Genomic DNA, 26,537 nt, shown 5'->3' on the forward strand with positions numbered 1-26,537 from the left:
CATCTTGACCAAAGAAGGGAAGAGAATGAATTCTCTCAGATTCTCACTCAAAACACTGACTAGTGCATTTATTGAAAGGCAGTGAAAGAAATTAAGGTAATTTTATCCTACGGAATGCAAGACCTCAGGTGCACCAGCACTCAGATTCATTTGGGATTAAATATAGGGGTAAAGACAAAGTGGATTTGAGTTGTGAGTCCCATATGATTATTCAAAGCGATTTGGACCTAACATTGACAATGGCTCCTGTTCCCAGCATCCTATCCTCAGGTCCAAAACAACAAGTAAAGCAAGACAGAACAGGTCAGTGAAGCTATTAAGGAGCGGACAAAGCAGGTGGGGAAGGTGTTGGAGGTCCACCTGCCGTTGCTGGTGGAGCTCTGTAGGATGCTGCATGCTGCATCTATGGCAAATGTGCATGACCCACAATCTAAGTGGAGCCCTGGAAGAATGGTACTGAGGAAGGTTTCTCTCCACAAAGAATAGAAATGATCTTTATGCCTTCATCTGACTCAGGAGAGATCATGATCCCTGCAAGTGTGAGACTGAGAGCCTGCTCCGCTGACAATATGAAGGTAAGCAGAGTTGTGGTTTGGTGCCTGGCTTAAGGTTGGCACTTGTTGGAGTGGTAGCACGTCTGGAAGTCACCTACCCAGTGCTCCTCAGCAAATGACCTGCTAGTGAGGGATGCATCACAGTCAAGAGAAAAACCTCCTGCACTGAGGCCTTTGAGATGTTTTACCCTGATAGTTACACACCAGAGGAATGACATTGTTACAATCAAACCCACTCTATCATGCCCTCTAAAAGAGGCAAGTAGTAGCCCAGAAATCACTTTTAGTGTTGTATTCACACATTTTCAAGAGGGTGGACCAAAGACTAGTATGCTGATCTGCTGCAAGACCTAGCTGCACTAAAGAAAGTCAACTTCCAGACAGCCCAACGGCCTCAACCAACATCTCCAACATCGTTCCTCATTGCATTTAAGAGCTGGCCATTCCTTGCAGGCAGGGAAGCCCCAGACAGATCCTGTAGGCAGCAGTGTTCCTTGACCCTGCCTAATTCCTTTTGGGTTCACTGAATACCAGCCACAAGCCATCCAAGCACACAATCCCCCAAAGGACTGTTGCCACGTCCTGGTACCCCGCCACATTTGTCTCCTTACCTTAAGCCCTATTTAACCAATTTTTAACTTCCTCAAAGCCAAGATTTGTCTTAAATCAATTTGGGAGCTGAGTTCCAGGCCATCAGACTGTTCACCAGGCAGACTGGTGCTCTAGCAATCACAAGACTCCACAAAGTTTGACCCGTCACTGAGCTCTGGACATGGGTTCCTCACCCGGGAACCGCTATGCCTGTGCCAGTGCTGTAGGCTAATAAATAAAACCGGGTTTCCCTGCTGTTAGCTTCTTCCCTCCCTTTCTCCAGGAAATGCAAAGTAACTCAGACTACATGGTTTCCATCAGGGCTGAGCCTGTTATCAATTTGTGCAGGTGGGAGACGATGATTACTTAAGGAAATGACAATAAGACAACTGCAGTGAGTATGTGGGAATGACAGAAGGTTGTGCTCTGTATTTCTCCTCTCTCAGTGGCTTCCAGATCAGCTCAGCTCCATTTGGACAGGAAAAGAAGGGGTTGCTCTTCCCTTACTCTCGGTGCCAGGAAGGGCACCTGGCATGCAAGAAATCCATCTGTCCATCACACAACATCCCCTAAGGGGAGAAATCCTGCAGCAGGGACCTCAGCAGCAGTTTGGAGGGTGGTATATAGTGGGTGTCATGGACTGTGGTTCTCTCCTTCCTTCCCATCTGTACAGAGTAGTTGGGAGTTGAAGCGGAGGAGAGGGCTGGAAGGGTGAAGAAGGAATACAGTCCTGAGTGCTCCTAGATCACTGGATCATCTTTCCCCTGAGTGTGCACTGCAGAAATTATTTCTGAGCTTTCTGCCTGTGACCTACAGCTGGGCATCAGCATACCACTGCAACCTCCCTCTCTCAATGATTGAATGTGGCTCCTTTATAAACTACCACTTTGTTTCTCTGGGTCTCTGATTGCTCCAATAAATGCTCTCCTTCACAGGGGAGCCTAAAACACTTATCCCGTTCTACTTCCACCCCCCTTGAAGGTTTACACGTTGTTTGCAAACAGAATTTCCCCCTGATGCTGCCTAAGTGGTGTCTTTTTCCCCGAAGCACCAGACAAGGAGGTGTGCAGGGAGAGGTGGAGTAACACAGCCAACCACCCTACCTGGCTCTGTTCCCTGTGGGGATAGGAAGTGACACGTTTCCACGAGGTAATTACATGTTGTCATTTCACCGCGTGCCACGCGCTGCTTTGTGGAAAACTTTAAAGTCTCTTGAAACATCTTTTGAGAGAACTAAGCCCAGGTGATGGCTGTGAAGGCAGATTATTCCCCTGTAACCTGGGGGCAGCCTTCAGAAGTGTTACTCAGGCAATCCACAGAGGCACTTGAGGTTTTTTTTTCAAGATCCCTCAAAAGATGTAATTCTGCAAAACAGAGCTAAACCCCCTTGTATTTAAAATTAAACCTGATCCAAGAGTCAGATGCTAAACTCAGTAAGACATGGGACACGATTCAAATCCAGATGTTGGTCTCAATTCCCAAGTGTCCCAGGCCATGCCTGGGCTGAAACTTTACTCCAGATGTTCATCCTCATGTCCAAGGCTGAATTCTGTTACTATATCTCTGCAGCCCCCTCCAAACCCCCAGTGAGAGGAAACAAAGAGTGGTGGTGATTGGCTGCTCCCTGGAGCAGGAGGAGGAGATGAATAGCAGGAAAGCTGCAGTATTTGCAAGGAGACGTGCAGCTTTCACAGACACTCCTCTGAATCACACACAGATGTTCTGGGTGACACTGCCCATGTCCCTTGTTTGCTCTTTGGGAATATTCCTACAAAAGGATGCTTGTTCACACTAGCATTCAGGGAATGGACTTTTTTTTCCAACAAATATCCACATATAAATAAGAACAAATGCAGACAGGTGAAAAAAATAATAATAATGCTTCTCCTGTTTCTCCTTTGGTTCCCATCTTTCACTTCCCCTCTTTCCGGGCATTCAGCCACCCATTTGGTAGCAAAAGCGCATGCTTCCCATAACCTTTCACTTGTCACTGCCAGTCCTAGAGTGGAGAATAGCAGCGAACTATTTGGAAATTACCTGTTGGTTTGAAGCTGTTTACCCAAACTATCCAGACAACAGTAATGAATAACCATAAGCATTCACTGAGATCAGAATCTGTTCTGGGACAGATGAAAAGAGCTACAACCATCCCTCTGCAATGAATAACTCAGCTAGAGTTAAGTAACTTAGCTAGAGTGGAGAAATGAACTTGGAAAATAGGCTATTTAATTGATTTACTGGGGAGGAGGAAGATGAAGATCAGAGGGACTGAGGAATTTATGGACCCCACTAGGATGGTTTAAGTGGCCACGCTAAGAAGAGCTAGGAGGTGGTTTGGAGGGGTAACAAACACAAGACCTTTACGTTCTCAGGACAGTCGGCCCTTTTCAGCATGGACAAGTAAAACAGCATAGAAAGCCCCAGCTAAAATGATCTGTTTTGCACATGGTGAATCAGAGGGAAAAGTTTTTTGAGCTGCAGCTATTGTGCTGCAATCAGTCCAACAAAGATTGTGCCAGAGAAGATTGTGAAGAAAAAAAAAAAACATTTTAAGGTGAGGGGAAAACACAGATCTACATAAGACATATAAGAAAAACATTTGAGGACAGAGAAGCAGTATGTTTCCAGTAACTGTTGCTCACCTCTTTAAGCACAGGATTTCAGTAGTTCCTTTTTTTTCATTAGACTGGCGAGCGTTATTTAGTGGTGACAGCTTCAGATTCTCTAACTTTTGTTTGGACCTAGAATTCCTTTCTCCACCCAAGCTTGATGCTGCTTTGCAATGCCAGACTCATCACCTCACTTCTCCTGAGCTTCGACAGATAGAATTAGGATATAGCAGTAGTGCAGCAAGACTGCTGGTGGTGGGTTTCAAACCACTGACTTCAGCACCAAAATGCTTGTAGCTCCCATTTTAAACCAAGTTAGCTTCCCTGAGGAGACCACCAGGCTCTCCTAGACATTGCAGTAAGCTGCTAGGGGGAGACAGACTCTAACAGCCCAATGCAATGCTAATAAATGGCATTAGGAGCAACTTGCTCTTTATGGTGTAGCAAGAAAGAGCATCTCATTGTGGGGGAGAAAATTGCACAAGGTTTCTTCATCTGCAAATTTCCCTAAACTGCACCTAAAGTGCTGGCTGTTTCCAGAGGCAGAATTACTCTTATATGCACTTTTGCAGAAAATAGAACTATAATAAATTTTCCTCACTGAAAGCCTGATAGAAGTAGTAGTAATAATAATACTAATAGCAAAATAAAAGTAGCAACCGTAACAGTAGTAGTAGTAATAATAATAATAATAATAATGCACTATCTTGGCCTCACCAGAGCTTTTCTTCAGGGAACTGATCCAGATTACAAGGGAAAGGGAGTGAGACTTCTTTTAAAGTTGGGTTTTGTTACTGATCAAATTCACTGCAGCTGTGTGAATGTTTTATTGGGACACAAGAAAGGGGCCAGAGCCTCACGGGGAGCAATCTGGGAAGTAGGCGAGAGCTGTTTCCTTCAGCAACAGTGTGTTATAAACTGAATTGTAACCACTTACCATTGCTTAGTTTAATGAAGATATGTAAGATAAATAAAATAAGAAAACATGGGCAGTGAGGGAACACCAAAAAGTTTCCCACAGAGAAAAGACAGCACAAACCAGAATCAGACAAGGGGTTCATGAATCAGAAACTCTATTTTGATAAACTTTATATTTTTAATTCTGTGATTCTGTCGTACGTTTCACACCCAGTTAAGGTGGGTGCAGATTTCTCTTTGCCCACATCTGCAGAGAGCTTCCAGTTCTGAGAACAATAAATGTGCAGGGAAAGAGAGGCAGAACATCACTGCCCGAAGGTTTTGTGGCAGGGCGGTATCATCGCCTTACTGCCACCCTTACTGCTCCCTCTGCTTCTTCCCACACCTCCAAACCCACAACTGGCACTGCGTTTCCAGGTGTGCGTGCTGATATCAGACCAGAGGTGATTTCTAAGTAAGACCAGGACATGGGACTGGTGAAAGTGATGCAAGATGCTCAGACACACTGAGGGTGGGGAGCAACCCTTGGACATGAGACCTCTCTTGACTTCTCCTGGGTGCCGAGGGGTTCTGCCTTGCCGCAGCACCTGGAGGCAAGGTAAAATTCAAGCATCTGGAGCAGACATTGTGCAAAGATACCAAAGTTATTGATACCACAAGTCAGAGCAATAAATCACAATGTGCTATGGTGATGAAATGGTTATCTTTATGATGTAACACCCCTTCTGCCACCCACTGTGTTTTTGCAAATGAAAGCATCAGGGACAGCAGCAATTCAGACCCCAAAGAAGATGGAGGGGACAACTGAGCATCTACAGCGTAGGAGTATATCCCATGTTGGTTTTTGCAGCCAGCGGGTATTTCAATGTACCCTTTCCTCTCTCTTCTGGCACTCAGCAGATGCAAAAAATAAATAAGCAGAGAGTCTGTTTTACTGAGCCCTTTTCCCCACCAAGAGCTTTCCCTCTCTGGAAGGTGAGGGTGTGAGCAATGCTTGCAAGAGCTAGGCTCTATCTAGAGTACTTTGAAGAGTCAGTACTTGCTCCAGTCTGCTAAGATCCATGGAAATCTTCACAGAATCCCAGAATGGTTTGGGTTGGAAGGGACCTCAAAGCCCATCTCATTCCAGCCCCTGCCGTGGGCAGGGACACCTCCCAGCAGCCCAGGCTGCCCCCAGCCCCATCCAGCCTGGCCTTGGGCAAAGGCAAATCACCTTGGTAGGTTGTTTGGCAGAGTAGCTGCTATAAAAGGGACCACAGGTGAGTTGGTGAGGGAAAGAGTGAACATGGGAATTGCAATTACTAGAGCTAAATGAAACTTGAACGTTAGAACTAAGCATTTTTCCCATGCAAAAATGCTTTTGTTTTGTTTCACTTTGTTTTTTTGCATGGTCCATGGTGAAACTGCTTTATGTTTGCAAAAATTCTTCAGAGGAAAGAGGTCATTTTCAATAAGGTAGGAGGACTTCAGCAGCAAAATAACAAAATTTGATGGGAGTAAAGGCAAGAACAGGACCACCAGTGGACTCCTTCTCTCTTACATAATTGCAGCAGAAACAAGAATATATGAACACATATCCCTAGGCAAAACCACTCCTTTCCACAAAATTTCATTATTGCATCACAAACTGATAGTTTTCCAAAACAGAACTGATGAAACTTCCATATAGTCAGAAGTTCTCATAAATGCATCCATTAACCCATAAAAAATAGGGTCAGATTCCTAGACAGAGCTCCCTCTCTTTGCTCCCTCCACAGAGAACAAGAGCAGAGCTGGCTTCTGGTGACAGCTAGAGTCAACATAATTTAAACATTTCAGTATTGCATTTCCGTTTTCACTTTTTCATCACCTTTTGGCTGAAACTCTCCAGACCTGGCCAGCACAAAGTAAATAGTCTGAGGAAATGAGAACGAAAAAAAAATCCCAACCTACTCATTTTTTTAGGATGATATGATTATAAAATTAAATAAAAGCTTACATTTCCTCTTCCAAATAAATGATTATGATTTAAACAAACAGACTGGGAGGGGGAGAGCTGCAGTTTTGAAAAGAGCTTATATACAGGACTTTATTTTTCCAAGTAAAATGGGATTGACCTGGCCAATCTTCTAGTGCAAAGGTCACCCCACAAGGACACAGCAGTTGCGCCCATTTCTAAAGGGTGATGAGGGGTAATAGTAAAGGTATAGAAAAGAATAATAAAGCCATAGCAGTTGTCCTAGTGAAATATAGCAAATAATCACTTAGGAATGACAAATTGAAAGAGGTAAGGTCTTTTTCTCTGCTTTTTATGGGAATCTAGCCCATATTGGAGTTATACTCATACTGAAGACATCAGGCATGGCCACAGCTTGTGGAAACAGTCAGTAGGTAACGTCATGGATGCAGTGAGAAAGATGTCAGTAAACCCTACCCATGTTTTTATGAGTATCTAGGATGCTTATCCACACTCTAATCTTATTTACCTACTAGTGCTCAAGGCTGTTGAGGTCAACCCTGGTAGTTCAAGCACCTGCCTCCAGGCAAACCTATTCCCAGTCATGTTCTGCCGTTGGCCTTCTACATCCTCTTGACCACACTATTAAGGAGCCTATGAAAAGACGATAGTGCCTTTGAAGGAGCAAACTGTGCTCTGCAAATTGCTCAAAATGGCACTAAAAGTCAGTCAAGATATTCAGCCTGTGTAAACACATCACTAAATGAGTTCAGCAATTACCCGACTCTTCCTTTGCCTGAAGCACACATATTTCTTATCAATCACCCTCTCCCAATTCATTAGTATGATAAATGGTCATGGAGAGAAATGTTGAATAAAAATGGTCTCTGCTGGAGGAGTCAGGACAAAGGATGCCAGGACAAAGGCTGCTTGGGCATGTCCTAATTTTTCAGGTCAATCATAAGGACTTAAAGGCTTCCTCAGAACATATGTATCATTGAGTTGCATCTGCTCCGCTTCCTCAGAGCTCCTCCAGCCTCCAAAAACCCATCTACAAAGACAGACCTTCTTTAGGAGATCTTGAGACACCCATGGCCATGTGCTGAGCAGTCACATCTGGCTGTATCAAAGTGTTTGACTGCTGGGGAGCACCAGGGGAACTGGCAGAGAGGAGACCTAGAAGATAAAGATGTACCATCAGAAGAGCAGGTTTCCCCAACAAGCAGCATCCTCCCAAGAGCATAGAGTTAGAGGAAGCACTAGGAAAAAAAATAATAATAAAATAAATAATAATAATAAATATAATAATAATAATAAATAAATAACAATATAATAATAATAAATAAAATAAATAATAAAATAAAAAATAAATAAACAAGATGTGTCATGTTTCATTATGAGACCTGTGACATTTACAGACATTGCCTGTTTGCATTATTTGCAGCAGATTCAGTCTATGGTTGCTTTACTGAGGTCAAGACCCTGAGCAAACAGCTCAGGGAGCTTGGGAGGGCTACTTCAAGGTCCTGTCCAGACTCCAGCAACATCTAAAGCCCCATTTATGTTCACTTACCTGTGTCTTGCCACCAGCCCATAACAAGGAAAATGATGTTTCCCACCTTTCTATCTCTGATGCATCTCTGTTGTTGTCCTTTTTGCTCATTTTCCACCCCAGAACCCTGTTCATAAATGGCCACAGCCAAAGGGGACTCACTGCTGTAGTGACCTTTCATGAAGCACTTTCATCCTCTTTTTTTGACAGCTGTGGGCACCAGCATCCAAAGGTGGGAGCTGAAGATTCCATGAGGAAAAGTGGCTTTGTCAGAGAAGCCTGGCTGTTGCAGCTCTAGAAATTATTATTATTATTATTATTATTATTATTATTATTATTATTATTATTTTAAGATCAAACATCCCCTTGAAAACACAGCATCCTCTACTCTCACCAGCAGATTTGCCTCCCAAATTAGAGGCATGACATTTAGAACTTCACATGCAACCCCGCTAGCTCAAAAAGTCAATGATTTAGCTCTCAGCTGAAAGAGAGGTATGCAGAACCTGCAACAACAGGAGAGCAAAAAAAAAGCCCAGATGTTGCAACCTTCAATTTTTGGGGAGAAATATATTTATGTAGTGCATGGGCCAAGAAGAATGTTTAGGGCAGGGATGGGGCTGTCAGAAAGAAGCTATTTCCTTATGAGAATCCCAAGCAAAGGCTTCAAGCATTCTTCAGGGTAAAAGACTGATGAAATGGACTTTTCAAAACCAAAGCATTTTTCAGTGGCCTTAATTTACTTCCCAAAATTAAAAAAAAAAAAAAAGATAAAAAAAAAGATAAAATAAAAATGTAGGGGTGCTCTGGGGGACGAGGGGCTGTGTTTTGTATTTGTGTTTAATATTGGGCCAGATAGACCCAAAGAATCTGGATAACCTTGGAGATGTTTTGAGAGACCGAATCCATCAGCTGCACATTTTGCACATTTACCCTGCTGCACATGCGCGTGCACACACACAAACATTACTTGATGGATGAGATGATTTGAAGTTTTTGACAACAGCATTTTGTTGTGGGGAAAAATGTTTTTTTAGCAAGTTGCAGATAAATGAGCAGAGTTTACTGGAGTGCAGGGAATGCAGAAGGCAGTGGAAAGTCAGTGATTTGTGAGGTGAATGGCAAATGCAAGGGGACATTTTCAAAATTAAGCCACAGAGCAAATCTGGTCTCCACCTCCTTTACTAGTATTCAGAAGGGATGAGCTGGGATGGGATGAGCTGGGATGAGTTGGGGAAGGGAAGGGAAGGGAAGGGAAGGGAAGGGAAGGGAAGGGAAGGGAAGGGAAGGGAAGGGAAGGGAAGGGAAGGGAAGGGAAGGGAAGGGAATTTGGAAACACCATCACTTCTCTGATTTGTTTCTGTCTTGTTAATTAACTGTGTCTATCAATCCAACCTGAAGAAGCAACAAAATGCTTGCAAAAGTTATATGAATCATGTGAATGGCCTGGAGAAAGAAAAGACATTCTAACTGTCCCAAGGTACTTTGGTTTTCATTCACAAGCAGTAGTGCTTATTTTACAGCAAGAAAACCAACAGGAACTAAGCAATATTAAGTAGTCCTGAGGGACTACTCTCATCAACCCCTGTAAAACAGTCCTGAGCAGGAGTCCTCTGCTCCCATTGTCACCAGTCGTACGCAATGCTGTGTATGGGTGCTAAAGGTGGCATCATGCCATCCACTCCAGCAGCGCTGGAACATGGCATGGTCCTACCAGCCCCAAATCCCTGTCAAGGGAAGCTTCACCCACTCATTCAGTTGAACTTTAGCCAGCTGCAGCAGTGAAATAAAGATGTTTGTAAGTGAAATGTGAAGGACTGCAGAGATCTGTGTGTGTCCTGCCCAGCCAATTGTCAGTATCACCGCCAGGGCAGGGAAGTTTGCAAGAGAAAATAGCATCTTTACCCACAAGGCGGAGACAAGAGTTTCTCTTGGAGTCAACGGGGTTTGTCTCCTAGAGGTCTGACCTCCAGGGTACGCCCAGGAGTTATATTTCTGGTAGAATTCCATCCTTGCGACTTCTAGTGCAAGAACTGGTATGAATAAAAGAAGGAAGGTGGAGAAAGGACACAAAGGACAACTGAGAAAGCAATGGAAAGAACAACAGAGCAGCCTCAGATAAGTATTCCATGGGTGATACAAGGAAGGAATTAATGTCATCGTAACACTGACACTGGGTTGGAAATCTAAAAAACAACGTAAGACATTTTATGGTCTGTTAAATCATATGATGAAAAGCATTTTGCGCAGAAATGATTTTATATGAATGATCATTGTTCTTCAAGAAAACAGACCAATGCCAAATTGAATTAATACAACAGAATGGAAAATTGCTAATAATAATAATAATAATAATAATATTAAATCCTGCAGTTGGATTTTCAGAGCCTAATTATTCAGAGTGTTAGTCACTAATGGCCTGAGACATCCCCATCACAGATAATGCAAATAGTCAGTACAAGTGTGATTGGAGATAAGTGGCCTGAATTACTCGAGAGGAGGAATAATGATAAATAAGAAATATATTTTACTGTTCTTTTGTACCCCAAATTTGTAAATCTCAAAGTCCTTAAAGAATACAGATAACCCTTTGGTGGTAGAAGATTTTGGTAACCTGAAAGCATTGCAATTGTGAATGAATTAGGTAGAATGTCCAGTGGTCCTGCAGCTTCTGTCTGTTAAGCACCTTGCCCTCCATGATCTCCAGAAGAATACGCCACTAATCTCTGACCTTGGACTTGACACCCTTTGAAGGATATAACAAATCTTCACATACTAACAGGTTTTCAGGGCAACGAAACAAACAGTTTTATAGTGTTGACCACAATTCAATAAACTGACCCATTGTTTCCGTTTTTCTCATTCCAAAAGACACACAAGGACATGCCCTGGTCTGTCTGTGAACCTTTCTTTACCAGTTCTCATCAAAGAGGCCATCTCTCCCCAGTTTCAATTGCTTTCCTCTTGCCCTCTCCACTCTGATTATGCAGTGCCTTTCAGACTGTTGTGTGGTTCCTATAAAGGAGTTTATTTATTTTAGCCTGCAACAGACATATAAGTTTAACGAGCTTCAGATCTCCAAAAGTTAGCCCAAGTTCTTATGAGCATCAGTTGTAAGAGGCAAGCTTATCCATAGAGTAGAGACACTTCAGAGTGTGGACACCCCCTTTACTATCACCGACACAACTTTTAGCAATTTTTTGTTGCCAACGAACAATAGGGAGAAAGAAGAGGACCTTGTTCCATGAAGTCAGCCATCTCCAGGTGTGCTGCTGATGATAGAGTGTTGCTCAGGCTATGGGTTGAGGCCACTTTCTTGTATCAGGGAAAGTGGATTCCCTGCACATGGACGGAGTGATAACGAGGCACACCAGTTAAATCCAGTGTTGGACCTATTACACTCTAAGGAAATCTGATCAGACACAAACACAACTCCATCTCTCAGTCTTTCTCTTCTTCCACCAGTAACCTCTTCAGAGTATTGATGTAGAAAACCTAGCAGTAGACACAAGCACATGGAAAGCTTCAGGGTTTTGCTCTATGATTGTTAATTGCTTGCTGGTACTAAATCACGTCAGACTATGACAAAGTGGTTAGGACTTGTCCCTGTGCAAATGGACACTGACATCCCGTGGAGCATAACCTTCATGCTGGGTGTCCCCATGTGAGTTGCACCCTAAAGATACCTTAAACTTACATGAGTCTGTGAATTCTTTTAGTATATGAGTGCTCAGATAGGCAGGGTGTCTTTGAGGTATGGTTTACTCACAGAAGTGAATGAGAAGTTTGTCACCATCTTGGAGGGTCCAGATTGAAATCCCTAGGCATCTCAAACCCAAACACTTCTTCTATACTTTGCTTTGTGGAAGCTGGAGGACTATTGTCCTTACTATTTCACATTTTTCAATATATATTCTTCTCCTGTTGCAGAGAGTCTCAGAAACAGCTGAAACTAAACATCAAAATGTTGATTGATCTGAGTTATTAATTTACTTGATAGCCCAGGTATTGGCTATGGGAAGGTAAAAAATGATCTCTGACCTACTCTAATAAGCTAAGAGTTTGTGCTCCAATCATAAAGAAGGGTGGCTGGGCGGGTGGGGGAAGCCGAGAAATTCATAAATATATTCATGCCTTCAATCCACTCCAAATGATTAAACACCCCCAGGTTTGTAAAAGAGAGTGCAAAGAAATTCTTGGAGGTCCTGGTAAGCAAATCATTCATTAATAAAGAACACTTCATTGTGGATAGAAACACCTTCTGTTTGATTCTTTACAACATAGAAGCATCATCAACTGCCTGGCATGGAACTTTTGAAAGGTCAGGATTAGCATTAATCATATTTTGGAGTGCTGATAAAGGGTATTTTTGCTGCTAGCCAAAAAAAAAAAAAAAATCTTCATTTTATGCATCCCCAGCACATTATTCAAAGCAAGAGAAAAACAATTTCCAACTGATTTAGAGACAGAGAAGTTGATTCTCTGCTGATTGGCAACCAGTCATTACTGCTCTTTATTATTTGTATTCTGGTAGCCTGAGAATGCACCAATGTGATAAACATTGTATGCGCATACCGGAATGGTAAGTTTCTTGCCTAAATAATCAGAGCAAATGCTGAGAGAAGAGAGAAGGAACAGAGGGTGGAGTGATTTGCTGAAGGTTACTGCACAAGTCAGCAGTAGATCTGATAACACAGTTCCAATCTGTACAACACATATCCAATGGTCTCGTTCTTGGATTGTAGGTGAAGGTGTTGACCTCTATCTCTGGAGCACATCCCTTATTTAAAACTATACTATATTATTTCTATATGAATTTCTTTACTCTATCTTCCTGCTTTCTTCCCCCAAAAAGACACTACAGAACCAACAGAAGGATCAGCTAGAGCTTTGTCAAATACAATTGCGAGGTAGATATTAACAAATACACCAATTATTTGAGACCTAAACACTTAACCTTCAACAGAGTTTGAGTTCCAGCATTTTCTGCATCATTTACCAGAGATCTTGTCTTGCCCAGGGCAGTTTTCTGGCCCAGACTGAGTCAAAGGGGCTCTACAATACATTGTGATATTGAAGTTTGAACTTAGAACTTCACTCACAGGCTGAAGACAAGATTTGTTGTCAACTGAATGCTTACCTGAGAAGTTAGAAAAAGTGTGAGAGCTCTCAAGGAAGAGGACAAAAGCAGAGAAAGAACAGAGCACCAAGAAAGACAAGTGTAGCAGAGGAAAATCATAGGAAATGGCTGATGGTGGTCCCACTACCTAAATGACCATGCCAAGACCAACAACTGTCAAATCCATAGCTACTTCAGAGTTCAGTAGCAAATGTACAGCCATGAGGATAGGAAGGCTCTGCAAGAGGATCTGGATAGGCTTGGACAATTGGCCAAGGCCAACTCTATGAGGTTCAACAAGGCCAAGCACCAGGTCCTTCACCTGGGGCACAACAACCCCATGCAATGCTACAAGCTGGGGAAGAGTGGCTGGAAAGCAACAATGATAGTACAGCAGGTCTGTAGCAAGGCTTCCAGATTCTGGCTCACTGATAAATTAGAGCACAGAAAAGCCCTATGTGGCAAGACATCTTACTGAGAGGTGGCTATGAGCAAGCTGTCTAGGCTGCACTTCATTGACTAGTGGAAGGTCATACATTCACCAGAGCTCTTTTTATTCTTCTGTCCAGCCTCCCGGTCTTCCACTACATCCTCCAGGAGAGGCCATTGTGCAGTGGTGACAATAACAGTCAAAAGGCACAAAGGCTCTCAGTTGTTCATTGCCTGTAAAAGAAGATTGGTCTTCCTGCTGTCACTGGGAAGTGGTGCTCTGTCCTCTCCTGCCTGACTGAAGCTGGAATGTTTCAGGAGGTGGCAACGAGCCAGTGTAGGACTGTTCTGGGTCTGGGTTTCTAACAAGATGTAAGAAACTAGGTCTGGGGAGACAAGAAAAAGGGACTTAATTGTAACTACCCATCAGCATCTTATCATGCTGCAAGGACTTTCTTCAGATATGCATCTGAATTACAGAAATAAAACCAGCGGGTGCACAGAGAGATTGGCTGGTGGATTCAGGACACAGACACTGTTTTTTGCTGTACACCAGGACCCTGGAGCAGAGGAGACCCCTGTAAACCCCCATGTCATCACCGCACAATGCTGAACTAAAAAGTAGCAAGGTGCAAGATAAAATTAGCACTTTCCCCTTGCACCTTTAGCCCCAGCAAGCTGTGTGTGTCTCCAGAATCCACTCCAGAAACCTGGTCCCTCTGCACAGCCCATGCAGCCATGTGCTGGGGACAGCTTTCACCTCATGCCTGGGTGGAGTTCCCCCCTGCTCACATGATGGAAACAGTCAGAGCATATGTTTTCCTCTTATTTTAATGCTAACTTACCCAGGGAGCACGATAACCAGATGTTCTAATTCTGGATAAATTACTTCTTCCTTCAAAAAAAATGCTGAAAAAAAAAAAAAAAAGCCTGGAGGGGAAAAAACATAGCGCAGCTTGTTCAGTGCTACTTCAAGGAGGTCAGGCATCCTGGGTAATGACTTTCAGAGGAGTGCAGACATGAGGGGGCAGGGGGGGACCCTAAGCAACCTATCCGCTCTGATGAGCAGAGGGAGACTTGGAGGAAACAGCAACCGAGATGCCAAAGAGATGATAATATATACAACTGCTCTGCGAGAGGCGAGGGCTGTGGCTCATGTAGTGTCAAGGTAAATACAGAAGATGCTCTGTGTGTGTGAGAGAGAGTTGCCTGTGAGGCTCTTTTGCAAAGGAAATTAGACAGCCTTGTGGCTGAAATCACAGTGGGAGAGTGTCCAGACCTGATATATTGACAGATCATGTGGGAGGATGTAGAGGATGCTCAGTTTTGTTCCCCATTTCCATTTTTCAGCAAGGAGAGCTGCTACCTGGATTATCACAGTCTGCTCTGGCCAGGCAGTGAGACAGTCCCTGCTCCTAAAACAGACGAGTTATGTGAAAAGAACAAAGTGGCTCTTTTTAACGCTCCATAGTTATGCTAATTAACATCCTGCTGTGTCTGACCTACACAGGATGAGGGTTTGCTGCTGCTCTCAAGGAGAGTACTGAGCCATTCGTTTGGGACTGCAGGAGCTCTTGCTCCTGAAAGTTTGGGGGTCACTTCCCAGCAAATGGAAGGACAGTAATGCTTGCAAAATGAAAAATATCCCTCAAATTTCACTCTGTCCACGGGAGGTATCAGCCCTTGGGCAAAGCCCTCGCTTTTGCACGTGACTGAAGTGACTAAATTAGGAGCACTGATGTCTTGTTTCCCCAAATGTTTGATGAAGGGAATGGGGAGACCTTCGGAGGTGGGTTGAAACATCTTCTCGTAGCACTTTGTCCTCTCCAATGTCACCAGAGGCAACCCAGAGAAGGATTTCTGCTAATTTCAGTCTGAGAAACTGGGCCTTGGAGCAGCTCAGAATATGTTTCTTGACCTCCATCCCAGATCCCAGGGAAATAAAGCTGTTAGGCTATCGCTCTTTGGAAAGAATGCAATTTGCTGTAGAGTGGTAATGGGAAACAGATGAGCTATATAACCAATACGCCATTCATGCTACATTTCTGCAAATGCAGGCTTGAACATAAGGTGGTATTTATGTTTTGGGTGTGCAGAAGGAAAAAAAAATACCTAAAACCCTGTTCTTTATCATTTGATTGGCCTGGACACTTGGAGTATAAACATTACACTGCGGAGACGAGGGGGAAATTTCATAATGCCCTTTGGTGTCTAGACCAAAAGCAATAAATGATCATGCTGTCCTATGCACCTCATTGTAATGGCATTAATCAGGGGAGAAACTGTCAAACAGGTTGAAAAATTGAACTTTCACATTTTTAAAACTAATTTGATAACTTTATTATCCCGTGAGACAGGGAAGTGATTGGAGCCAAGGCGTACACTAATGTCTTGTTGAATGCTCTTTGATTTTTTTTTTACAGCCCCTGGAATCAGTCAGGAGTTCTGTATTATCTCATTATAATTGTCCCGGGAGAGGTACTTCGATAATTTTTATTACCTTGGGGAATGAGAATGTATGTTTTATTTGGTAATTTCATAGTAATGGCTCCAACTATGTAACAAACTCACAATGAGCTGAATGGTGGCCCATCATTACGCACTCCCTTTGAAAGCACAAGATACACAGAGCGCAGGAATCAGTCACTCACTCACTCACACTGGGGACAGGAGCTGGCAAGTCCCTTGCCATGCATATTAAACACCAGCAGGAGCGAAGAGGTTGAAAGGATCAACCGCAGCAGTGGCAGCGGTCTATTAATCAGTAGTAAATCAGGCCTGGCTTCCACGACCTCTTCCACATTGGTGTTCCCTAATTTCTTCTCCACAGGGCATGGTATCTTAGCCACAGAAAGGCTTATGTTAACCCAGATTTTAACATCTCTTGACAGTTCACTTTCTGTTCTTCATTGGGTAATTTGCAGTTTATCTCATCTCCCAGGCTGTACCATGGCTAGAAATGATAATATAAAGTCCTCCTAGCCTCCTGTCTCTGCTCACAAGCAAATCTCAGATAGACCTTTGTGAACCTTTATTTTCTTGCTGTTCATGCATTTCCCATAGCTCTTCATAGCACCACGTAGTTCCTTATCTTCTGATCAGCCCAACAGCCAAATGCAATCACTTCTCAATATCTTTGAAGTAATACCAGCACTGGGTTGATATCAACTCTGGAGAGCGCATACAGCAGAGATAACAGAAAGACTGAAAACAAAGTGTTGCTGTTTGTTAGCGAGGAAATAATCACTTCAAATCATAATCACTTCAAATCAAGCACTGGAGCAACTCCGGTGTGGTCAGTGCCACAATCGATAAGCTGAGGGAGAAATGATGGAAAGCTCTGGGAAGTCTGTAAGAGCCACCAAAATAGTGATCTAGAGGGTTGTACAAAGAGCAGAAGAATAAACACAGGAAAATGAGCATCAGAAAAGCAAGAGCCTGGAACAGCCATTTTGAGAGTGGTAGCATGGAGTCACTTGAGAATCAGCTAATATGGGGCTTAGCTGTCAGCTTAGACCAAAGCCAAGCAATAACTTCTGTCTTGCATTTATCCATTGGTTCCAAAAATATTTTGGTTGTTTATTAGCCTTTGGCTACATCTCCAGTTTAGTACTAGTGCTGGGCTCACACTCCAGTCATCTCCTGACTATTGATGGACTAGCAAGAGGAACGTGAGCAGAAGGCAATGGTTCATGAGCTCTTGTAATACCAAAACCAGGGGTTTCTACTGGCATTATCTAAATTAACAGAAAAGGATGTCCTCGACACAACACATAACTAAACTGAAGTACTCCTAGAAACTGAAAAAAAAAAAAAAAGGAAAAAAAAAAGAAAAAAAGAAAATAGATAAACCCACAGAGGAGAAGACTATCAAGGGCTTCTAAACACAGAGATAGCAGCAATTGCTCATCTCCCTTATTGTCCCACTGGAAGCCTGGAGACCATATTGGAAAAGTATCACTGTATGCTGCCATGTGCTTACTCTATGCCCCAGGCATCTGGTGTTAGGCAATCTGGGGTGCAGAAAGCTTTGACTGACCCTCTACAGCCCATCTTATGCTCATATCATTCATGGAGCAACATAGTTTTAAGTACAATAGCTAAATGTCTATTTTTTCTGCAATGGCAGGCTGCTGCAAGCCTTGAGACTTTGCTTAATGCCTGAACTGTGTACTCGAAATCTGCCTGCTTTCAGTCACTGTCTTTATTACCATTCTGCGTGTTTTTTATGGCAGAGATTATATGGAATGCTTGCCCTCAAAGCAATTTGTATGTTATGACTCAAAAAGCGCCCCAGGCAATAACTGGCCTGATTTAGGAGAGTGAGAAAAAATTAAATATTGAAGTCTGTTGAGAACAGTCAACTTCTAGATCCAGAGATCATTTCCCCCAGATTTTCTTTACTCACACTTTGCTGGAGGTTATCACCTCTCAAGAAAGAATCCATCTTCCCATCTTCTGAATTATTGCAATCACAATTTATTGTATTAGTAAAAATGTACTAGTTAGACCATACAAACTAAGCCCATTCAATTTCAGCAAAACAGGTTAGGGTAACCTCACCAAAGAGCTCCTTCAGCTGATATAAGGAACAGATCATCGCCTTTATTATGAGAAGATAGTTTGATTTATAGAATAATAGCATATAATAGGTTGGAAAAGACCTCTGGAGAGTTCTTGTCCAACTCCATGCTCAAGCAGGGCCAAAGAAGGTTTTTATGAGCTTGTCTAGCCAAGTTTTGAATATATCCAATGATGGAAATCCCATAGCCTCTCAAAGAAGCCCTTTCCAAAGTTTGAGCAGTCACACGGTGATACTTTTTTTTTTCTTATTTTTTTTCGTTTTTTCGTTTTTTCTTTTTTCTTTTTTTTTCTTTCTTTTTCTTTTTTCTTTTTTCTTTCTTTTTTCTTTTTTTTTCCTTTTCTTTTTTTCTCCTTATGGCTAATAAGAATTTGCCATGTTCCATATTGTGTGCTTTGCCTCTCATCCTTCCACTGTACCTCTGAGAGGCTCCATCTTCTCTACAGGCTCCCATTAGGAATTTGGAGATGGCAATAAGATCTCACCTATACCTTCCCTGAACATCTTGGTGGCCCTTCACTGGACTCACTCCAGTAGCTTCATGTATTTTTCATCCTGGGAAACCCGGAACTGGACACAGTACTCCAGAAGTAGCCTCACAAGAGCTGGTCAGAGAAGAATCACTTCCCTAAACCAACTGGCTAACACTACCCCGTATGCAGCTTGCCACCAGAATGCACTGCTGACTCATGTGTGACCTGTTTGTCTGCCAAACCTCTCAGATCCTCTTCTGTACAGCTGCTTCCTAGCCAGCTGGCACCAGCCCACTTTGTTGCGTGGGGTTATTCAGTCCCAGATGCAGGGTTTTAATCATGGCTTGAGTGGCGAGAGCACTTGAGAGCCCTTACATTTCTTTAAGTCCTCTTAATTAAGATCCAATTCAATGTTCGAAGCTTGGCATCCTCTCTTGAGGTTACCTAGCGAGTAGTGTGTGTTGAAGCACAGTGGTGCCACCAGACCCTATTTCAGCCCCACAGTGCTCACATTAAGTGCTGAAGAAACTGTTAATGCACTTCACTGGGAGGCTTCTCCGCAGAACCACAAGAGGGAATGTGAGGGTATATGTTTGAGTAATGAGCGCCCTGAGACAGAGCACAATTTTCCTTCAACACAGTAAACTCTGTTCCAATTCATTAAAAGGTGCAGACATTCTCCTGTATTATCTTTCAACAAGTGGCAATTTTTCACACAGATCCTATCAAGCAGCCTGGTTTCTAGCACACAGATGTATTGCTTACTCAAACAGCCATAAGTGTCAGGCCTGGAGTTAATTGCAAATTGATTGAATGGAGGTTACATTTAAAAAGATGCCAGAAGTTACAAATTCATTAGCAGGGCTGAGAAAATACTTTGTGTTTATTCAGGCCCTCCCATCCAAGCTCTCTGCAAATATTTGCAGACAAACAACCGATGTTCTCTGTGTCAGCCATACTATATACACCCTATTTACCTGGGAAAAAAAAAAAAAAAAAAAAAGCTTAGCCACAGGAAATCCATCATGTTTCCCTCCCAAATGTTAAGATATAGTACCTTGTTCCAACTTGAGTACCAAGATGAAACACGACAGACTAACTTATGAGTAGAAAACTACTCTCCAGTCCTCATTGACCAGCAAAAAGGTGACCTCTGACATAACTAACAGATCTTCATTTTTTCCACATATATTCAAGCAACTATGTGAAGCATGAAGATCGGTGCTTGTTAATTTGGCTGAATAACAAACAAACCAGAGAATCAAGAGGATGGTTTTCATTAGTATGTACAAGATTTTGAGTTGCCTAGTAACTCATTGCTTGAATCTTCTTCCCTTTGCCCGATGTGGCACATGATACACCCAGATAATCTAATTTTTAAATTATATCCTGGGTTTTTATAACCATGGCATCAGAGCAAAAACTATCCACTATCATCCATTTCCCTCCTAAGGGCTGAAGAATTCTGCCAAGTCACCTCAAACTCTCTTCTATTAAGAATAAATTCAACTCCATTAACTCTACTCCATTAACCTTTCCTCCTGGTTAAAGGTTTCTAAACCACTCCAGGGGCTGCCATTTCCTCTTTTTCCATCCTGCATTTATTGTGGAGTGTGAAACTGAAATAAGAGCACAGGGCTGGGATTGTGAGGTTTTTCAAAGTTTATTAGGAAATGCAAAAATTTTATAACTTCTGATGTGAGTTCTCAGGGACAGACCATGAGTTTTTCCTTCTTGTGAGTAGGAACTGGACCTGTGCTAGAAGAAGACGATGAGTTGAAATAGAGGCAGGTAGGCAGCCATCAGGTTTACCATCAGAGCACTGCAGATCAACAAGGATCAACCCTGGAAGCCCATCGTGGGCTGAAGTTCAGCTCCATTAGGTGGTGCTTATGCCAATCCCATATATCTCTTATAACTCTTTTCCAACACGGGCCTTTTTTCAGTTGAAGGGCAAAAGCTGAACATTGTTCCTTGTAGGCAATGGAGCTTTAATGCCATGTCTGTCTTTAGGGTTAGGTTAATGCATGGTATAGAAAGAGCAGTGGTTGCCCAGGTGTATTCAATGCCTTACCAAGCCCTTAATTACAGAACATGCCATTTCTAGCCTAGATCTGGCCTAACCAGTGTACCTGGAAAGTGACCAGATGCTAAAAGAGTCTCATAATTTAGAGTTTTGCAACAGGCTGATGGGTTTAATGATGTTAAATTAGCAGCCCAGATCCCTGTGTGAAGTTCTGACAGTACTCATTGATGACAGTGCTATAGAATGGGGCATTCTCCTTTGGTTTGTGGACAGAGCTACAGCACACACAAATACTCAGCATTGGTTTACTGTATTGCAGAAGAGGCTCAAAGTAATTTTCATGCAATGTCTTGCTCCTTCATTAATAGTTGCTCACTGTGAGACCACCAGTACCAACCCAGGAGATAAATATCCCCACGCTGCCCTGCCTCTGGTGGCTCTTTGAAGCTCTTCTTGATGATGAAGTCATTCTCCAGATCTCTGTGGCTGCAGACCTGCTGACAGACCTCCACGATGAACATTCATTTTGGAAACATTACTGAGGTTTAAGATCAAGACCCAGCAGTTTGCTGCCCAAAGCCATTGAGAGGCTTCATTTGATTTAATGGTAATTTGTTATATTCATTTCAACAGCGCAGGCTCCCTAAAGTGATGACCTCTGTTTTGCCAACAAAAAAAGGAAGACGTCAATAGACATTTGGGTCAAAAGCTATCCTTTGACTCAAAGAAAGTTCCGCCAGAAGGTTAATCTTATTTTCAGTTCTTCAGAAAATGAAAGTAACATGTTTCGACTTGCAGTGTGATTGATTTTTTTTCTTTTCTCATTACTTCCTGATCTGTTTGTTAAGTTGTAGCATTCCTCCGTGATAAATCTTGCAGAAATTGATGGCTTGTGGATTTGTTTTATGGGAATCCTTCTCTCTTGCCTTTAAGCTTTTTGCTTGAGAGCATCTCACCCTGGTAATGGCTGAAAGATAACTTTGGTTTTAGTAGTCCTCTAGAAAATGAATAAAAATATATTAGTGGAGGCAGTTCACTACATAGGTCAGCAGAAAGTCTCACAGCCCACAGTCCACAATGATTAAAATTTCTTCTCTCCATTCTGATTCAGGAGTCACATCAGGATAACAAGTGCAGTGTTTGTGAAGCTTGTTCTATTCCTTTAAGTTCTTGAGTGAAATATTTTGGCTCCATCAAATCCAGTGACCAAACCCCTGTCAATTTGCCCGAAGGAAGATATTTCACCTCTTCTTTCACTGCTGCTTGCTGGTGTTACCCTTTCCATTCAGAAAAATGACAACTGGGAAACTGTGTATCTCCAGTTTATTAGCAGAAGACTGTCCTAAATATGTATTTGAGCACAGAGCAATAAATCCTTATGTAGGAGCCCTTCAGAAACTAGACCCTGTGATAAGCAGCTGGTATGTAGGCAACCAGACAGAACATGCAACATCCTCATTTCCAAGTGTCACCCACAGACGCTTCCTATCATCATCATTGAAAACCATCAGTCTATGCCATGACATTTATGTTATTGCCTCTGATTAGCTAAAGTTGCATGATCCTCAGCAAGGCATCCTCTTTTCAGGTCAGCTGCTGTGAAGATGACTTGTGCCTCCAGTAGAAGCATTAAGGATAGTGCTCTCAGAGAAGACTTGTAAAGCTCATTTGTCCGTGTTTGGTTTCCAGTCCATCACTTGACAAAATGGCATCTCTTAGCTCAGCGTGAGAAACTCAATGATACTATAAATTTAGATGACTAAATTCTATGCAATTCCTCAGGTAGCATTAAAGCAACTCAATTACCTGGAAATGTGATTGATGATACTTGGGTGGTAATGGGCAAGCGTGGTCACAAACCCGTGCCTGCTTCCCACACTGACTGAGGAGTAGAGGTCTAAACGTAGGGTTACCAAGACAGCTGCTCCTCTCTCTGGCAAACAGGAGGATCAAAGGTTGAACACTATATCCTGGGCTTTCCATGCACACCCACACTCCAAGCTGTCTGCACAGTCTCCTAAGTAGTAGCTAGCTGTTGTTGAAGATGCAAGCCTCTGGTAGCTTATCCCTTATCTGGCTTGCTCCTTGACACAAGCAGCAGCATCACTGAAGGATGCAAGGGTTTTGCATCTCAAGGGTGCATGTACAAGACGTGAAACTCTTGGGGCATTTTGGAAAGAAAAGATTTCAAGTAACGTATATTCTCAGACACTGTCTGACATACACCGAAGGCACAACTTGTTCACAGCTATGGAGCACTGTAGGTCTGTATTTCATGCCCCTGATACCCGCCTCAAACAACTCACTTATTTTCTTTCTCCTCCCAGTAATGTATTTCATGTCAGATTTGGTCATTTTCTCTCTTCTAGCTTACAACAACATTTTAAAAATCACATCAAATTCACAAAATTGTGTGAATTAGGCATTCTGGTTTGTTAACAGTACACAAGACCAGTGATGCCAGTAGTCTCCTGAGCTTTCTTAGAGGTTGCATACCAGCTTTGCAGACACATCCATAGGAAGTTTGGTAAATACTGGATGAAGGCCTTATCTAGGTGAAAGCAAGCTGCCTGCACACTCTCAGTCAGCCTCTAGAGTATCTGGATTACAAACTTTCCCTTCTCCACTTAAATATTCTTTTGCATTTCTTCTCTCAAAGCCTGTAAAAAAAAGGGAAAGAGAAAGAATAAGCATTGTATGACCAACTATCACAGTCCCTCCAGATGTATATCCAGAATATTTCGGTGAATTTTGTCCATAGGCTTGAGTATCACATTTACCATTATAGATCAGACACTGGTAGGAGGTCCTAGAACATTTATCCATCACCAATGATGAAGATAGGACTGTAATTTCCACAAGGAAACTTCAGAGGTTTCAGTTGCTTTCAGAGTGTGAAATAGTTCATTTTAAAAAATTCTTTAAATATTTTAGGCATCTTGTTTTTTTCTTTTTTTTTTCCTTTTTTTTTCTTTTTCTCTCTCTCTCTCTTTTTTTTTTTCCCCTCATATTCTGTCTTTCATTTTACCTTTTGTAACACTTTCCTGACATTTTTAAATATCATCTTTGGAAAAGTTCTAGATTACCAGACTTACAATTTCACTCTCTTGTTTATTTGTTTGTTTAACTATTTCCAACATGGAAATCAGTTTGGGAAAAAAATACGGAAAGTAAGAAGCTAATACAATGAAAATAACAAAAATGAGGGATGTAGAAAGTAAAGACAACATTATTTTTTGTGCTGAGCAGGAAACAAGATCAAGGAAGGAAAGAAGTCTTTATTATTAAGCTGAAATACTTTTGAAATATGAAGTCTTTCTGTAATAGACTTCAGGCAGGAGTGTTTGATTTGAAAGGTCATTTTTCGCTTTACCCAAAACAGTGGAAAGGAAAGGTGTTAATGAGATAGATAGGTGCACACACACATTCATACAGAGTTGATTTGGGTTTTGTATACACTATCAGACTAATTTTGCTGAGGCAAGGCATTCTCCACCCCTGGGAGAACCAGATTTCACATTGTAAAACAGGGAAGAAAAACAAACAAACAAACAAACAAAAACCAACAGAGAATCAAAATTAACTACACTCTCCTGGTGAGTTTCCTTACTGATTTGTTTTGCAATTAGCTGCCTTTTGATTCTGGTATTTTATTAGACAAAACAGTAGATCAGCACCAAGTTTCTTGAGCCTGAAATCCTAGATTATATCAAACAAATATGCTGACATCTCATTTTAGCCAGTGCTGGGTGATGCCCTGGGGACGCACCTTCTCTACCTAGCACCCAGCCTCACAAAACCAAGCAAGACACACCTGAGAGACCCACCTATTATTGCAGACACACTTTTTCTGGGTTTAAGGGCTCCAGGATGCTGAATAAAGAAGCTATTCGTGTTCTGCATTCTGCAACATTTCTGAAATTCTGACCACATAGATAAAACACAGGCCTTCAGACCTGGTCCTAGTCTCCCACACAGCAGGATGTTAGAGCTCCAGAGGGAACAGGGAAATCCCTAATGCCTTGCTTTGAGATAGCTGGGTTTAAGGATATTATCCTTTTCATCCTTCCTGGACCAAGGATGCTCTTGGATACAGGACAGCAGGCAGAGCCTTGTTCAAGAACACCAGAGCAGTAAGGCGTCAGACCTGAGGCCATCTTGCCCAATATCTTCTGGCTGACATTGAACAGCCCATAATAGTGTTCCTAAAGGAAGAGCTCCATTGCTGCACTTGTGAAATAAGTAAATAAATAAGACATAAATAAGATATGCTTTGAGTCTAAGCAATCAGTGTTAAATATATATATATCACTGAGACTCAAAGCATCTTCAAGAAAAGTTTTAAAGTGAAGGAGCAAACAGAGAGAAGAAAGACGTCTAAAAAGTGTTTAACTCACTCCAGATGAAGTCATGTGGTCCTGCTGGAATCCGGACTGTTAGTTCTAGTGACATGGGACTACTTGTTTTTGATGAGAGGAGTGTGATTCATCTGCATGGCACTGCTCACTCTTTTGTATTAGCCAAATGCCTACCTCTCCTCCCACCCCACTTTTGTTCCACAATCTCTTCTCTTCAGTAGAAGAACCATGGCAGATTTTTGGAAAAGTATTATTGCAGCATTCTGCTGCTGTTTCTCATCTATTCATCATCCCCTTGCCGAGACTTATGCGGGGATTTAAAGTCTCCTTGACTGTGATGATCTTCAGGAATTAAGGGTATACAGGAGATCTTAGAGTACCCTCTGCCTTCTAGACATTCTTGTATCTCAAACTGAAAAAAAGAGTAAACTTAATTACGCCAAAGCAAAATACACCATTAACGCTTCAGATGTCTACCCAGACTTTGTCAATGTGAAGTAGAAATAATTTTTACTACTGGGACCGCAGAGGAAACTTTGGTTGCATGCAATTCAAATAATCAAGGATAAAAAGGGGGCAGTCTGAACCTTTGCCTAAGGCCTTACTTTGAAATAAACCCTCACCAAAATCATAAAGCGACTTGAAAAGGCTTGGCCACGTGTCTGCAGGAGGTGTCTCCTAGAGGCAAGTACGGGGATGCGAATTCTGGCTGACCCTTACAAGGGCTGTAGCTCTGCACATCCCACTGATAGCTGCAACATGCTCTGTTGCCACTTGTGCTGTCAAAATCAAAGTGGTGGGCAGGGAGAGGAAAATGCCCTATGCTCACTTTCCTGATCTGCTTGATTGGGTTTGACCTACTGGGTTGCAATGAATCATGCAGGAATCCCAGTCAAGGGGCTAGGATTAGCATCACTCACACTCCTCCCCTATTTCTCACCTGTCCCACACGGGGTTTCACCCACTCTTTTAGGTCTCATTGCTCCATCTCTGGGTGGGATTTGGTAAAACAGAAATTGTGAGTGATTCCTTCTCCCCTGGGTCCTTCAGCCCTAAGTGAATCCCCCTAAGGTGCCCCTTGCTCCTTGCATGCGACAAGATCTCAGCATCTGGGCCAAACAAGTCACATCTGAATTTTTCTTCCCTTGCTCCAGAACAGGTTTTCTGTCCCTGCACTGCAGAAAAAGGGCACATCTGGGATGCACCTGCAGAAAAAGCAAACAAGCAGACCCACAGCTACATGGAGCTGGCTTTGGAGACAGGGGAAGGGGGGTATTTCACTGATTAAATCAGTGGGGAAGCACCATCTGAGAAAAACCTGAGCTGGAATGGAAATGCCAAACATCTGGTTATCGCTTCCTTAGATATATCCCTGCTTCCTTCTTCCCCC

The sequence above is a fragment of the Cygnus atratus genome, chromosome 1 (assembly GCF_013377495.2).
Source record: "Cygnus atratus isolate AKBS03 ecotype Queensland, Australia chromosome 1, CAtr_DNAZoo_HiC_assembly, whole genome shotgun sequence".
Classification (NCBI taxonomy): domain Eukaryota; kingdom Metazoa; phylum Chordata; class Aves; order Anseriformes; family Anatidae; genus Cygnus; species Cygnus atratus.